This window comes from Cryptomeria japonica, chromosome 4 (assembly GCF_030272615.1).
Source record: "Cryptomeria japonica chromosome 4, Sugi_1.0, whole genome shotgun sequence".
Classification (NCBI taxonomy): domain Eukaryota; kingdom Viridiplantae; phylum Streptophyta; class Pinopsida; order Cupressales; family Cupressaceae; genus Cryptomeria; species Cryptomeria japonica.
The window spans coordinates 532,870,406-532,888,097 of NC_081408.1; the positions used below are offsets into that span (position 1 = coordinate 532,870,406).

At 39.4% G+C, this 17,692-nt stretch overlaps 1 protein-coding gene across 3 annotated transcripts in view; it reads right to left on the reverse strand.

The window, feature by feature from the left end:
- Positions 1 to 17,692, reverse strand: part of LOC131044117 (uncharacterized) — a 341,446-nt gene that overhangs the window by 203,580 nt on the left and 120,174 nt on the right. The gene's annotated exons all lie outside the window — the stretch shown is intronic.

A 17,692-nucleotide genomic window follows, 5' to 3' on the forward strand; every position in this document is an offset into this window, starting at 1 on the left:
AATTCTATAGATTTTAACAAATTTTTTCAAGTTTTTTATGATTTCTTTTTTATTTTTTAGATATAAAGCTTTTAAAAAAAAAAAACAAGTTCCAATATTTTTTATAATTTTTATGGCATTCGTTTTGAACTTTCATTAGTTTATACAAATTGTAGGGTAGCATTTGTTTATTTGTTTTCTAGTTTTAAATTTTATGATTTCTTATAACAACCAAATCAAATTGCAATCTATTCAGATTGGCCAATCGTTCAAGTTCAATGGGCATTGATACAAACAAAAAATTTAAAACTGATCAAGCATCTCCTTTATGGAATTATGTTATCGTTCTTGAACAACTTTGAGGAGCTGGGGCATTCTTTTGGAATTGTGGCGAGTACAAAGTCCAATTTAAGAGCTCGTACAATCGAATGAAAGTTCACTTATTTGTAAAATGGTTAAGGGATTAGAATATGCGAAGGACGAAATAAGGGGTTGCCAAAAGAAAAATTTATGGCATTCATTAATAAACAAGAAGATGCTAATGATGTGAGTGAAAGAGCAAATTTAAGATCTCAGCCTTTAGCAAAGTGAATATCAATGACAATATTCACATATAAAATAATGGCCTCCCAACATCCTTTCTTGGAGACACCCTCTCTGCAAGCACAAGATCCCAATCCATCTTGCGAAAAAGGCCCATTAAATAAGGCATCTCAAAATAAAGCAAGAGATATTGCATAGCAAAAAGTTGCATGTTTAACTTATGCCAATGGTCTTCCTTTCAATTTGGTGAGATCACCATATTGGTGGGAAATGGTGGCGGCAATCAATAGTGCACTTTCTAGTTTCCCAAGTCCTGGGTATGAAAACGTGTGCACTAACTTATAGGCAAGAGAAAAAATTTGTAGGGACATCACTCAAACCAATTAGGGATTCCTGGATTGAAATAGGCAAGTGTATTGTTTCTGATCGATGGAAAGATTGCAAAAACTGACATTTATTACATATTATTGCAATGTCCCCCGCAAACGGACAATGTTTTTGAAGATTGTTATTATATATATAAGTTTTACATTGTTTTTGTACTAATGAACCCAAAACCTTTTCAAAAATTTTGTCCAACCGGATACTACAACCCAAACCAGCAACTTAGAATAATATCCATATGGCATTTAATTCCCCCAACTACTTTGATGATGCATTCAAACGAGGCAATCATCCAATAAATCTAGGAATAGTAATCTGAAAACTTTGTAACCATATGAAATTTTTCATATTGTGTCAAATTTCAAACATACCCCTTTCCTTTACATCAAACAACAGTCATGTTTCAATTTTCATCCCATTTGTCCATGTTAATTTTGTTGTCTCCAGTCTGTGACCTTGCAGGAACAACAAAATTAAGACCTCGGGCTCAAATACGCCCATCAAAATAGAGGAAGTGTTTCCAAGCGAATATGCTACTTGCTAATTGTGTGCATGAAATAAGAAGAAAATAGAAAGTTTTGAGTTTGAAATCTGCGTGAAGCATGCAACAGTGGGCATCAAACAAAGAAAGAATAAGAGTTGCTGCCACATGGAAGGGTGCACATAAAGCAAAGTAGGAAGCCTAGTTTCAAGTCAAAAGTTAGAACCAAAATGCAGAAGCACGCACCCTTATAGGGTCAAATATATTTCAAAAATTCAAAATTCAGCAGTCATGGTGCATGCCATGATGAAGGGCTAACAATTTTAGTGACAAGAATTTGCATATGGATACAAAGTGCCACAAAAGAAGAATATGAGTTTTCAAGTTCAAGACTTGCAGATTTAGGTCCGAGTGCACACTTAATGTAAGCAAGATATGTTTTTACTTTAACAATTTTAAAACCATTGATGTCACAAGCACCCGCAAAAGTCCACTCCACCGTAAAAGCAACACGCAGCCCGCACAAGTTCGCTCCACCGTAAAAGCAACACGCAGCCGGACCCAGCATAGCAGGGAACCGCGGAAGGAAGTAGAATAGTAACGGCACGGCAACGACACAGCATTACCGTACAGTTACACTGTACTACAGCATTCCGGAGAGGGAGAAAGAGGCACGTGTTTATTATTTTAACCCTATTTTTTGTTAAAAAAAAGAGGGCACAAACGACAAAGGACGCATTATTTAATGGACGCCAGTGGGAAGAATTGGCAAAAGCAGTTATGGCAGTTACCTGGTGCAGTGCCGTCAACCTCAGGGAACAAGGGTGTGGTCCGAACTCTACCTTCGGGTGTGAAGGTAAGAGGCGGCATGGCGTACAGCAGCCAAAAGAAAGGGAAGAAGGTACGCTCCAAAGTGCAACAGACGCCAACAAAGAGTGACGTGACAATGGACACAATTACTTTTGAGGGTTTGACTGGCACAGATTGCAGGAGATGGTGGAATGAGACCCCGAATGATGACCCTCTAAAGAGGCAACTGCAACTTGCACAGGTACAGTGGGCCATCCAGATGCCAATTTTTTGCATCAGGGACTTCGAGATGGTGTTGCGCGCCATGATTGGTACTTACGACTCGCACAGGCGGCAATCAATATTTCATTATGACCACCAGCAGCTTACAATATCGTTTGCTTCAACCGAATTTACCAAAATGTTTGGTATTCCAGGGATGCACAAAAAGAAAGTGGACAAGGCACTGAAAATAGCCCCCGACTTCAAAGATAAACTTCTGAAATTGATGTGTCGCGACGACCTTACACAGGCAAAACTTGCTAGCCTTCAGCACGCAAGCAAGAGTCGCGGTCTGAAGAAGTCGTTTTTACAAGAAGGAATATGGCGGTGCCTGGTGGATGTCGTGAAGAGCCGGTTGACGGGAGCAAGTCGAGCTTCGGATATTGCCATGGCACAGATGGTGCTCGTGAATGGCATCCATAACAGTGTAGTATATGACTGGGCATCTATATTAGCAGACAGAATGGAGGAATTCATGACTCTCCAGCACAGAACTTTCTACATGCCCTACCACGCTATCAGGTTCTTTCTGGATGCAGTACGCCTTCAGAGCTCACAGGACCAGGACCAATACTTGGCACCACAAGGTCGTCTACACCCTAGACAGCCCCCCATATTTTATTGGATGCACCTGGACACCATGGCGCCAAGCGGAGATATTCACTCTGGCACGAAACGGAAGAGGAAGGTAGTGATTTCAGCATCGGCAACAGAGTCTGAGTCTGGCAGTAGTGACCTGAGTGAGGAGGCTGAGGACTCCAGTGATTTTGCCATGGAGACCAGTTTCAGAATGGTGGGTCAAGGTGGGCCACATGGAGAGACTGACATGGGGGCAACATCAGCGGCGGCCATGTAGCTTCTGGATGGGCAGACGACTTCCGCAAGTACCATGTTGCCTCCTCCAAGTGCGGTAGTGATGGCAGTGCCGATTCCTGGTTTTGGGCAAGGCCGGACACCCGTGATTATGGCCCCCCCACCTACGGCTGCAACACTGGTAGAGCCTCTGGTGGTAGACGAGAGGCATCCCACCACAGCAGTAGAGGTTGGAGGGACAACAGCTGGGGAGATGGCGATACCACCAGAACTTTCTGGAGGGAGTGATCGCCCTTCTCAGCAGGACATGAATGCATGGCTGAGCTGGTTCAAGTTGTCACCAATGGCCCCCGTTGGAACAGTAGTCCTTTCTCCAAGGCAGGAGCAGAGTCCTCACGAGATTGTGGACCTAGTCGGAGATGGTTCGCCAGAGCCTATGAGGAGTGTACCGAGGGATCACTCACCCATCCGCGAGTTGATGTTGAGCCCTACGCAGGAGGAGTTCACCCCGAGTTTCCCTCAAACTTCCCACGAGGCTGTGGAGGAGTAGGATATAGTAGCATCTCCGAGAGGGGATGGCGACAGGGAATTAGAGCAGTTTTTGGCGGATATGGTTGTGGAAGCCAGATGGGTAGTAGCCTCAGTACAGTCTCAGGGTGAGGCCCGGGCAGACGAAGAGTTGGCGCGGCTACTTGAGTTCATGAGGCACAGGTGCAGGACCCACTTTACTCAGTGCTTCGAGTCTGGTGGATGGCCTACCACAGAGACCTTGCAGATGTTGGAGAATTGGGGCCTTCGGGAGCAGGTTGGCGAAACTAGCAGAGGGGCATTGTTGCAGCAAATAGAGCAGTCCTTCCGAGAAACTTACTATGAGTTGCGGAGGACGCAGTATATTGCCGACAATACAGAGACCCAGCGCAGGGAGGCCGTGTTGGCACGAGATGAGTTGGTTACTAGGCTCTAGCAGACGGAGGAACTCCACCGAGAGCAGTTGGCCCGAGCAACGGCCGCATGGGATGCAGAACGAGCTGCCTTGGAAACAGTGTTAACCGAGGAGAGGACAACTAGGGGTACCTTGGAGGCATGGTTGGAGGAAGTGCAGGAAGACAAGACTATGTGGGAGAACTGACTGAGTAGCGCTTTGGAGCAAGTGGATCAGAAAGATAAGGAAGTTTTGGAGGCCGCATTGATGGTGAAAACAGCGATGGAACGCCAGATGGTGGCAGAGCGGGACCTCAAGTTGCGGACTGACCAGGTCTACGAGTTACGCACTCGCCTAAGCGCCGCCCCCTCTCCACCAGGGACGCTTCCTCCACCCCCTTCTCAGTCCTGAGTTTTACATTGTTATCCTTCCATGTTGTTTTGTCGTCTGGAGACGACCTTGTTTTTTGGGGGGGGATGATGGTAGCGGCAATATTGTAAACAAATAAAACTGGTTAATTAAGTTGTAAGTTGTAATTGTCTTGGTTAGTGACAACCGAGGGGTGGCAGTTGCGATGTGGCGGTTGGCGCTCGCACCCCCTCGGCATCTTTATATACTTCCAAATGTAACTTGTGAAAAACGACTACGAATGGAATAACATCTTTTATATTTGACCTGATATCTATGGCATTATTATTCTGCATTACATGCTTTATCTATGTACTTTAAGTTATTCACCCGAGGGAGCAAACAGAGTGCACACTTAATGTAAGCAAGATATGTTTTTACTTTAACAATTGTAAAACCATTGATGTCACAAGCGCCCTATAAATGGAGGCCATGTTTTCGACCAATAAAGATGCCTATATGTTGACTATCATGCATTGATAACAGGTCAACTATGTCAGTGTTTTTAAGTCAGTGTGAGCAGATTTATGGGCTCATGCCCTTCAATAGAAAACACATTTTCGAACACCAAAAGCTTGCAGCGTAGGTAGCAAGTGTTTATCCCATAATGGAGGCATACATTTTATGAAAAACAAAGCATGCACCTATATGCAAATGCATACAGCATATTGAGTAGAGAGAGATATTGAAAATACAAAAGTTGCTAATACACAAAGTGGTGTGTGCCATACTACCTGGAAATGATTCTTCATGGTCAAAAAATGTGAATGCCTTGAAAATCATGCATAGTTGTGGTCACGAACAAATTTCCAAATGTGTTAAAGACTCTTGAGTTGTTATAACAACATAAACATACCAAATGATGATGCACAGCTGTCATAAGAATTGATATTGGCGATAGAGTTTATACAAAGTGCTGATACAAAATATGCATTTGTAAATCATTCCCAAATGCCCAAAAACATTAAACCAACACCCAACTGGAAATAACAGTGGTATACCTCAATAATTGATGGACAAGTGTTGGTACAGGTTTGCAAAATATTGGGATAGGTGCTGCAACATATTTGCGCAGTGAGGAATGCTCTGAAATACTTCACCAACTCAATTTCACAAACACCCAAAAATTGGTAATTCATAAAGAAGCAGTTGCAGATCAGCAACACTGGACTTTTCACTGAAATGAAGGCTAAACAAGTCTGAATCATGGCTAAAAGCACTCAAAAATAACAGAGTAGCCCGATACTCCTCTGTCCCTCCTTGGGAATGTGTATCCCCGTATCTGAAACAGATACCTATCCGATACGGCCCAAATACACGTCACATACTGTACCCACACATGCCCAAAAAACCTTGATTCTCCAACCGTGCCAAATACTATGTGATTTGATTTTTTGAAAATTTGACGTAAATCTTCCTAAATTTAATTTAAAAAAACTCTATTCATGCAATATAAAAAAAAAAAATGGTATAAACAAAACCTACACCAAATAAGAAAGACAAATGAAATGTTTTTCTATTTCAGCAACCCATTTTTTTGGGTTGTCTTCCAATGCAACTCTACTATTTTTGTATATTGTAAATTGTTAAATTAACTTACAATTATCTGTAGCAATTATGTGTCTATGTTGCTTTTGAAGTAATAAACCTCTAATAACTCAGATAATTGTGTTAAATATGTGTATGTGTTTTTTATGAATGTTGTATCTGGCCGTATCCATATTGGAGGTCTTAAAAAATGGTCATATCCGTATTTGGATCCATATCTGTGTCCATGCAACTTTGAGAAATAATGATCAGAAACCTAGTAATCAATTTCACAAACACCCAAAACATGGTATTGCATATAGAAGCAGTTGCAGGCCTACAACATTGAACTTTTCACTGAAATGAAGGGTTAACAGGTCTAAATCACTGCTAAAAGCACTCAGAAATAATGAAAAACAGCGTAGTAATCAATTTCACAAACATCTAAAACTTGGTAGTGCATAAAGAAGCAGTTGCAGATCTGCAACACTGGACTTTTCACTGAAACAAGCAGTAAAAAGGTCTAAATCGCTGCCAAGAGCACTCACAAATAATGAAAAGGAGCCTGGTAATCAAAGGAGTTAAATTAGAGGCTTGATTATAGAGTTTCCTTGCTACTCCAACAACTAGCTAAAACCCTTACTGTAATGTCCCCTTTTATTTGACCTTCGAAAATAATTAAATGATTAAAATTAAGTTGTCGAAAAAATAAATAAATTAAAAGATGACTAATTTTAATTATTTAAAAAAGGTCATGAAAATAATTAATTAATAAATTTTAAATAGTCCTAAGCTTCTCGGGATTGTTTATATTTAATTAATTAAATGCTGATCCTTGGTTATTTTATATAGTGACTTTATATTATGTCAATGAAAAACTTATAATTGGGTTGCTTTATCAAAAAGTACCTTCCGGAAGCTTATTATTAAAAATGGATTCAACTTATTAAAAATGGATTGAACCAGGTTCATTCTTCAGCCCAGGATGAAAACCCTTGAGAGATAGGTGGATTGGGCAAAAACCCAACTCCATCCATAGGTGGATTCGCTTCAGGATTCACACTTGGGCTTCAACGGCGAAAATAGTGAAGTCTTCTATCAAATCAATTTTCGGAGGTATTTAATTAATGTTTAGAATATAGGTGAATTTTCAAAGATATATATATTATTATTTAGAATAAAGATTTGAACAAGAGAATATGAAGATGACTAAAGGATTTCTCTCCAATCATGGGATTTGAACATGTGCATATTAATTATTGCAGCCGCTTTAGTATTGCTGGGCAATAAAAAGTATATTTTCCTATTTCCACGATTAGGCAGGAATTTGATGTGGTGATTTAAGGTGGATTAATAAATGATCCTCACATTTTTGGAGTCATGGAATATAAAATATTTGTCTATTGGCATATAAGGATTTGAGCACCTTTCAAAGTATTGAAATTTTTAATATTTGAGACCATGGACTTTATAACCTTTTTCAGCTACGCACTACAGTTTCTGAATATTGCCATGTGAAGCTTAGATTGATTTATGACCAACCTTGGTCGCCAAAGGGAGAGTCAATATTACCGTGGGAATTGTGGAGCTCAACGTGAGGGAATGACATGAAAGGGTTGCACTTCTGGGATACCCACACTGGCTGCAAGTGCAAGGAGTGATTGAAGTTAGACTGTGGTTGGATGTGGGAGTTCACTTTACCTTATTGACTTGGCTAGACATGCTGATGCTGGCAAATAATTAATCCATGTACCTGGGCATTGATTTGAAGAAGCCAACCAATGTACTTTCCTTTGCAATTACAGGTGATTGGTGAATTATATATACTAGACTCCATTTCTAGGCAGAGAACCCTGTGGCTTCAGGAATGTGGAACTCTCCTTTTGAGTGAGGGATCATAGAGGAAAGTTGGAAACTACTCTTGACTGAGATTAGGACAGTCTGAAAGCAACATTGTAGATTTATATCTTTATTGCCAGTCTTTGGAAAGGAATCATGGAGAGGTTTGAAAACACACACACACACACAACACACACATTTCTGAGTTTATGCAAAGGCATTATAAACCTTGCAAATCTGAATATGTATCTGTCCAAACAAGAGACCTTTACAATCTCAGAAATACACAAAAAAGTTTGACAAAATGTTGATAAGGGAAACAATGAAAACTTGGAAAAACTAACAAGGGATCCTACAGTGGTATCAGAGCTAAAATCCTGCCAGCCTGTTGACAAACAAATCTTTGTTTCAAATATTCAATTTCACATCAGAATTTTCAGCAATTGCTTTTCAATATTTAGTCTAGGTTGGCAGTATGGGTAGGGGATACAGGTATGCCAGTATGGCAAAATATATTCTTTGGGTATGGTGTGGGTGTGCGTGTGTGTGTGTCTATATATGTATATACACAAAGCTATTAAAATGAAGCTAGGAACCCAAGGCGTCCTATATATACAAAACCAAAGCTATTTAGACATCCATATGCTTCTTCCAAACATAATAACTCCTCCAATATTATAACTATATCTACCTCCCTTGATCTCATGCATAAATTCCCATCATGCAAGTTATCTATAATATTCCACAGAAGGTGATTGTTGTAAATTTTAATACTTAGCATTTTGCCGAACATGGGCGTACCTGCACCGAGATGCACTTGGTACGAGTACAAGACTGGTTCTGGGCGTACCCAGTAACCTAGTATTTTGTGAACAAATCATGGAAGGCAGAACTTCAGCAAACTTTTGGCCGGAAGCTTTCAAAAAAACTCATGTTGAAATTGAAAGGAAGTTGAAAATCATGTAATCACTCAGCGAAAAGGATGATAGAAATAGGCTTATTACAGCTAGTGCTTCTAAAAAGATTCATGTGAGGCAAGAGTAACATTCCAACACAGGCTTACTTCTGCAGGGTAATAAATTGAAAAAAGATATTGATCTTGAGAAAGAAGAATCACGTGATGCATCTATAAGTGAGGTGTACACGAGTCTATATGTTGGTGATGTAGAGATTGTTATTGATTCACACATAAAGATTGCAAGGCATCAACTAGCAAGTTAGCTGATTTTGATAGTGAAATTGTTCCTTCAAATGAAGGCAAATCAGAAAACTTGTCGTATGATAGGCTAAGTTAGTGTGATGAATGGCTAACAAGAGCCAAGGAAGCTAAGAAGTTAGCTTCTCAAGCAAAACAAAATCTACAGAAAATTAAGGAAAAGATTGCTCACATGAACCATCCCCAAAATTTTCAAAAGTACCCGAAGCATCCCAAAAACTCGAGGACTACAGTGAGCTTCTAAGGGGACAGTTGGGCACATCTGTAATGTCCCCAAACAGTCCTGGGGACAGCTGGTTGTCCCCCTTTTTCCAATGCGATTTAAGGAAAAAGAAAAGTGTTTATGAAGGTGAATGATTGACTGCTTTTTAATACCAATACTGCAAATAGTACTAAAAAATTTCTGTGGCAAATTAACTTACAATACCAACCTGTAGTTTAGAACTGGAGTTCCATATGCTGAAAATGTACTAAGAACCTATATGCAGCAGTCTGTACTGTTTTAACAGCTATTATATTACTCCTTTTATATGCAACGAATCAACCCTTAAGCAGCTCTGTGGATCTATTGGTTAACCGATAGAAATTCAATTTGAAACGTGAAGTGGTATTGCTTTTAAAACTGCTGATATAAAGGCACAGGTCTGCGATAGATTTCCACATCTCTCTACATAGTAAGCTGCAACTAGGTGCCTTGGAAAACTTGGACAAACATTAAAACCGAGAATATAAATCTGAATGTGGATGGAATTTGATCTGATTGTAATGTTTTACCCATTGGAATATCTTGTACTAGAATTTGTTTTAGGGACAGGACAGCAGGGTGTCTGGTGTACCATACCACCCCCAACTGCTGATGTGAAATCTGAATTTTTTACTGCTGATGTGAAATCTGAATTCTTTGGGAAGGTTTGTGTTTGTTTTTTGTTTTTTTTGTTTAAGTTTTCTGATTTTTTGGGAATTTTTTTGATGCTTGCAAATGAAATAAATGCAACAAAGAAGACTACTGCTGGAATTGAAAGAAATTAAAACAACAAACACAATTTCGGACTAATAAATAAATTTTCTTTATTGGGCAAGGGCAGGTTACATACTCTTTCTGCAAACAAGGGCTGATTTGCATTATTGACAGCATACATGGCTGATTTAAAGACTGATTTGTATTTACAGTATGATATAGGTCTGATCAGTTCCTTATTTAGCTCCTAAAACCCTCACTCTCAGCTGGTAATGATTCTCCTTGCCGCAATATGGAGTATGGCTGGTCAGTCTACTGCTGGGAAATGTTTGTGGAGCTTCCAATGCTTCAGATCTGCCCTGAAACTCCTTCAATCTGCCCTCTTATCAATCTGATCCACTGTCTTTTGCCCTCACAAATGCTGGAAATAATGATATTACTTGCTGGGATACCCTGGGATGATCTTGCACACCTATAAGCATCAAAACTTCTGAGAGATTTCGTTCTCAAAAGCCCAAATCCACTGCTGAAACCTGTTGTGACCTATTTAACACATCGCCCCATTGCAAATGGGGGCCCCAGTAGTTTGCTTTTTAGGGGTTTTAAGCCAAATAGGGAAATTACGCCCTGATCATTGTCTGGACATCATCAAAGCACTCAGAAGGCTTGAAGGACGAAGATCGCAATTGCTCTGGGTCAATTCTAACACCTTCCTATTTTTTAGGAATTCTGAATTTTTGCTTTTTTGCTTTTTTTTTTATTTTTGGCACTTTGGGACCAATCCAAGAAGCAGCGTTTTTGGCTTGCTTTTTGTTTTTTTCTACTTATTTGAAAGTAGACCTAAGGTTTGGTCCCTTAGGTCATAGCATCAATGCCCATGTCTTCAAAATCAAAAAATTATGTCTCTAAGCGTAAAAAGAAAGGATAAAGCTCAAGGCTAGGGTTTGTTCCAAAAGATCAAAACATGGCGGATCAAAAGTTGAACATGGCAATGGAATAAAGGTGGCACATGAACCTATAGCAAAACTTTCACCAAGTCTGCCCAAGAGGTAGCATGGCTTGATAACCTTGAAATCTGCCTAAAGCTTATATGGCAATGACCAATCAACATCAAAATCCGCCCTAGCAATGGCCAAACAGCAGCAAACTCCCCCCGGCATATTCATGGCATGAAGGTCAAAAGGAAAGCATGGCTTAAGATTGCTAATGTCTACTCTCGAAAAACAACTTCAAAGTCCGCCCAGCTCAAGGTGAAGCAAAGTCCACCCAGCTCAAGACATTCTCAAAGTCCGCCCAACTCAAGCAAAGGACGTCCAATGAAGGGGTCAAGTCCGCTCATGTAATGTCCCCATTTTTGAAGAAGAAGAATTAATTAATTTAATTAATTAAGTTGTCCCAATTATTGATATTTCTTAAGGATAGCTTAATTAATTATTTTAATTAATAGTATTAAGTTAATTATTTATAAAGTTGTCAAATAAGTTAAAAATTAAAAGATGACTTTATATTTAATTAATTTAATAAAGTGACTTAATTTAATATTATATCATAAAGTCACTTAAGTGAAATAATATTAAATTAATATTATTTCTAGAAGTTTCTAGATGATGGATAAAAAAAGTATAAAAGGAGGTTTAGCTTAGCTTCTAATCATCTAGGATTTTATAATTGATTTTGAGTTATTGTGTGGAGAAGGAACCAGCTAGGGTTTCTGCCATTATTCAACCTTTGGGATCGGTAACTCTTATAGGTTAAGCAATTTTGAGGCTGTGAAACTATCAGCTGAGATTATTGCAGATGGGAGGTGATAATTCAGTCATCTCATTGGAGCTTAATTGGGGCCAAGGGCCAAATTATGCTAGGGTTCGATTTGGAGAAGCATTGGAGACAATTTTGGTGTTAGGAGTCTTTATCGATTCTACTATCTAAGGGTTGATTGCATATACCATTTTCTGAGTCTCATCTCAGTAATTTTCAGATTCACATTAGCTGGAAAAGTGCCACGATTATTGTTCATATGGCCTCATTCGGATGTTGTTTCTTTGTGGGTATTTGAGCATTCATCTTGGGAGGTCTTAGCAATCATTATGGAGCATTTTGGAGGAGCTATTAGCTTGCTGATAATTAATTCTAGGGGTCTGATATACTGCTGCTAGGGCATCATTGGATGCATATTTTTGTTCATATCTTCAATTGGTGGTATCCTTTGGTTATGGGTATTTGAGGAATCAATTGCTATTGTCCTGACAATCATTTCTATACCAATTGGGAGACCCTTATTTGCTGCATTTATTTATTATTGACATTCATATCAGAACACGGGCGAATTTGAAGAAAAGCACGATTTGGCAAGGTAAATGCACATAGTGGAGTGATATTGCTTGCTTCTTCATCGCTACACTTTGGCACTTCATTCCAGGTTCATTTGGCATTGTTTATCACTGAGTTTTCAGTTGTACGTAGGAGTTAATTAGTTGCCATTAATACTCAGAAAAGTCTGAAACTAATTTTGTTGTATGCCAAGAGTCTTGGCCCTTGCAAAATCATTTGTAATTCAGGATTGCATTCAAAATATGATTCAGTTGTGAAGCTCTATATGTGCTGTTATAAGTTTGTTCCAATCTGAGGTTGCATGCCAAATGTTTGTCCTAATGTCCATTCCATATTTGAGTTGTATTTGAGGTGAAATTCTTCTTTTAGTTTTCAGCGTTCTTCAAACTGTTTGATCATTTTCCTTGGGCTGTAAACATCAAGACAGCAATCAGATTTTAGTAACAGCAGGTTTAAGGGTTGTAGGACAACTGTTTGACAATATCCCTTGAGCTTATCTCCAGCATTATCAAGCCATAATCAGCAAGGGATATTACATCTCAAGCCAAGGAAAGGATAGAAAAACATAAGTCAAAGTCTGCCTTGTCCAATGGAGCGTAAAGTCTGCCCAAGCCAAAGAAGGAATGGAAGAAGACTACTCAAGTCCACCCTAGCAAGTGCAAACATGTCCAAGACCTAGTAAAGTCCGTCTAACACTTGGAAAAGCATGGCATGAAATGGTATGAAGTCTGCCTGGTCCAAGAAGGCATGAACTCCGCCTAGGCAAGGTAGAAAGGATGTCCAATGAACTCTAAAGTCTGCCTAGCAGCATCTTGATAATAAGCAAAGGGTTTGGATGGCTAAATACTCTTAAAGTTTGCCCAAGTAAATAAAAGTAAATTAAAGCAAGGAAGCCAAAACATGGAGGTCGACAATATAGATGTGAAGTTCGCCTAGCAAGGAAAGGCATGATCAAAGGATGAATGGCACAACACTCTTCAACTCCGCCCTCCCCTTGCACATGCCAATGAAACCTCAAGTGCGCCATACCTAAGTATGGGTAAAGTCCACCCAAAAGGAAGTTAAGATGTGTCCAACATGATGTGAAGCCCATCCAAGAGGATTGGCAAATCAAAGGCCAACTTCACCTAGGGATCAAAGGTCAAGATGGCACAAGAAGAAGAAAGTCCGCCTAGGCATGAAAAACAATGTCCAAACACCTAGCCAATTCCAACCTAGGCATAGATGGACAATATCCAAGGTATTATAAAGTCCAAGGTGAAGTCTATCAAAATAAAAAGCAATGGTCAAAGGAGATATGGCTTGGAAAATAAGAAGTTTGCCTAGGTAAAATTGGCAAAATGATAGGTCTAATTCGCCAAAACATGGTAAAGTGTTTTAAACACATGGATAAATTCGCCATAGACAAAGGCTGGAAAAGTTTTAAAAAAATTCAAACATGTTTAACATAAATTTTTTCGAAAAATCCAATTCTCCAACACTTAGAAAATTTTGTAGAATTTGAGAGAATCGTCTAGAAGGTTCTATGCCAAATCGCCTTGGATGAGGAAAAAAAGTTTCCATTTTGAGAAAATAAAACAAGGCTAAGTTCAATGAACCTAGAGAAAATCAAAAAAACAAAAAAACAGGAAGCCCCTAAAAATTGAACTTCTCAAATCTATATCTATTCAAATTGTCACTTTCAAATTCATTATCAGGTTTGGAGATTGGAGTTCGATTTTTCGAAGAAGTTTTCTCTCGAGGTTGCAAAAAATTGATTTTTGAGGAAGAATTTTGAAGGACAAGTAAAACTTTCTAAGTAGAAGACAAAATTTTCAAGAGAATAAGGTGCTTTTAATGAGTTTAAGACAGAATTTTCAGAGTTAAAGACAAATTTTTACCAAAATCAGTCAAAGAAAATTCCAGAGATTCAAAAAATTCATACTTTTGACTGATTTCTTCTGTCTTAACCACTTATTTCTCGAAATCTGCTAAATACTTAGCCAATTTTTTTCCACTTTCAGTCTGATTTTTCACAGAATTATAACCTTTTGACAAGCTGAAAGTGAAATTTTCAAGTTAGAATTCCAAAATCAGAGTTAAAATCTTAAATTTTCACCAAAATAATGATAATTTTTTTATGTCTTTTACAAGTTAATGACTACCAAAGGAGCACCTTCGAGAAACGCCCAAATGAAGTTTGCCAGTAAAGGATTGCAGCCAGAGTCAAAAATCATTTCCAAATGGAAAATGTCATAGATACCAACCTCAGACACGTAGACTTCAAAGAATTCAAGAAGAGAATGTATGGGCTAGATGGATTTTTGCCAACACCCATTGCTCGCCGAATGATGAGAAATGGCATCGTCCAAGCAGCTGGATTTCCATCGGCCATGGAATGTGCAGAACTGATCGTTGAATGTGCCATACGCTACAACTCACAGGACAGAGAAATTGTTGCACCAGATGGAAGAGTCTTGGCTCGTCTCGAAGAATTGGCCCTTTAAGAAGCATTCGAGATTCCAAGCTACAAGAGGACTTCCTATAAAACTAAGGAACAAACTAGAACACTTTATGAAAATCAGCCTGAATTGTGCATAACAAATATCAATAAGTCATGGTTAGAAAAGCCAAGACCCAATCTCAAGAAGGTGCCACAGAGGTTATTCTGCACTGATTTCAAAGAAGACTATGGTGATCCCATTTTACTGTTGAACAGAGTAATGGACAACCATCAAGGTGTGCTATTCGAGACATGGATGTATTATTTCATTAAAGAGATCACTTCCGGAGTCAAGATGTTCAATTGGTCTAGAATAATCAGTGACAACCTAGACGAACAGTTGAGTAATTTGGAACTCTTACATCGTCTACCTGTTGACAAGAGACTATAGATATGTAGGACTGATTTGCAAAGACACTGTAGGCAATGGCGAAAATGAGTTCAAGTCTTATGATTGTTTCCCGCAGTTGCAGTTGAGAAAGAAGGCCCACTTCAGGCGACAAATGATGCTTTCTTGATGTATATCACCAGAACGTTGCAAGGAGGAACTCACCAGAGGCTAACTCCAGAGGCTAACTCCAAAGGCCAAAAGTCTAATAAGCAAGTATGGATCCTGGTTTATCCAATTTCCTGGACTCACATATATAAGAATACAGGGGTTCACTAGAAGTCCTTATCGGCTTCCGATTTATCCCACCAATAAAATGGTCTTACTTCAAGTCGTTGGGCAATTGGAGACATATCAAGGATTCCAAAGATCCAAGCAGAAGGCTGCTATTTCCTTTCCATTTTTCATTCACACTCTACTGATCCCGAGCTGATTTTGATCCTAATAACCACATTGGATCGGTAAATGGAGAAAAGTAAAAACACAGAATTGACTTAGAAGATTTTTGGGCAAATGTTGCAAATGAGTTTGAAGTTCGGAAAAGGCTTTGGTCCAGATTACCGGTAAGCTTGATCAAAACAACTAAGCTCTTCCATGTGCCTAATCAATTGGAAGACGATGGAGAATACACTCAGATGCGATTTGATGAAAATTGGCCTCTTCCTCCTATACGATGGTCAGCACCAGAACTCGCTGATCTAGCCACCTCGATGCGACCGGTTTTCAAATATTCGCAAAGGTGGGTTGACCAGCAAGTCCAAGGGCTGAAGCGAAGAAGTGTGGCTCTTACATATAACCTGATGGGCACCATGGAATCATACTCTTCCAATGAAGAAAGTGCCAGGCCAGTTGAAAGCATCAATTCAAGAAAAAGGAAGGAAGCAATTGATGACCATTCAAGGTCAAAAGGGAAGGAAGCCGCAAAGGAAATTGCTCAAAAGAAGCTGAGATCAGAGCCACCCCATTCTGCTACACCCAGGAATTTGGAAAGCCTAATGATTATCGAGGATCAACCACTTGATGAAATAGAAATCCATTCTCCAATCCATGAGGGAAATGTGAGACAATTCAACAAGAAGATGAAGAACATCCATCTCCTACAAGCACGGTGATATTGCAATCCGATAATGAAATGGATATTCTGGGCAATGAATTTTAGGAGGGAATTATTTTCGCTCTTCAAGGAGGCCAGAATATGCCATGTGAAGAGAATGATCAGGAAGAGGAAAGCATTGACAAGCCTATGATTCCTGATTGGCTGAAAGAAAGACTGGAAATAAAAGAACCAGTGGAAGTCCAGGAAGAAGAAGATGACACGGCCAATTTCTTGGCCAGATTAGGCAAATTGCTGCTAAGAAGCCTACCATGAAGTTTTCCACAATCCAGAGAGATGAGACAAGTTGCCGTATAGTCCAAATTGTTGTACCAAAAGTAAACAAGTCAAAACAAGATATAACTCATCAGGAGTATGAAATTAGCACCTTTGACTTGTGACCAACTACAAAGGGTCAAGAGGTGGAAGACTTAGACAATTCAGTCACTTCTATGAAGGCAAGAATAAATAAAGAAGTAGGAAAGAAGAGAGAGTACAGAAGGGAGATTGAACACCTGAAGGAATACATTCAACACTTAACCAAGCCACTTAACGAAGGCGATGCAGCAGCACCTTCACTTTTGAAATCCTCGCAAGAAGCAGTTCAGAATTTCAAAGAAGAAAAAGTGACAGCGAAAGAAGCTAAACAATGGATGGCAAGCAATAGAGAAGCAGCCACATTCGTGGACAAATTGGTGTTGACAGACTTCTTTCTCCAGAATTGCGAGCATGGTAGAAGCATTGGCCGACCTCCAAGATATTCAAGACAGTGTTATCTCGTGCCTCATAGTGTTGAAAGGCATGCCTAAGCAAGAATTGATTGATGGAAAGATAATTGCAGCAAGAGCTGCATATGACTTCAATGCATGGCATTGGGCATTGGTTGCACAAAGTGAAGTTCTGGAAAAGGTGAAGGCAGATAGTACTTGAGGTCGAAAAGTAGATTAAGGAAATACAAAGTAAAATCTTCCTTACAATTGCTGATTTGCTCGAAAAGGAGACCATCCAAGAAAGTAATATGCGGCTGGAAAATCTAAAACTCAAAAACTCGAGAGATTTTCTTCATAGTCATAAGACCAATACCGCAACAAAATTTGACCAAGGCATCAGAATTCTTGTCCATCCAAGATGCCTTCCAAAAACAGGAGTTGGAATGGGAGATTACTTTTGCCACTTGTGCAGATGGCTTGGACAAATAGGAATACAGGATCAATATGCTGCCACATGTCACCATGGAAGAGGTCAACTCAATTGTGT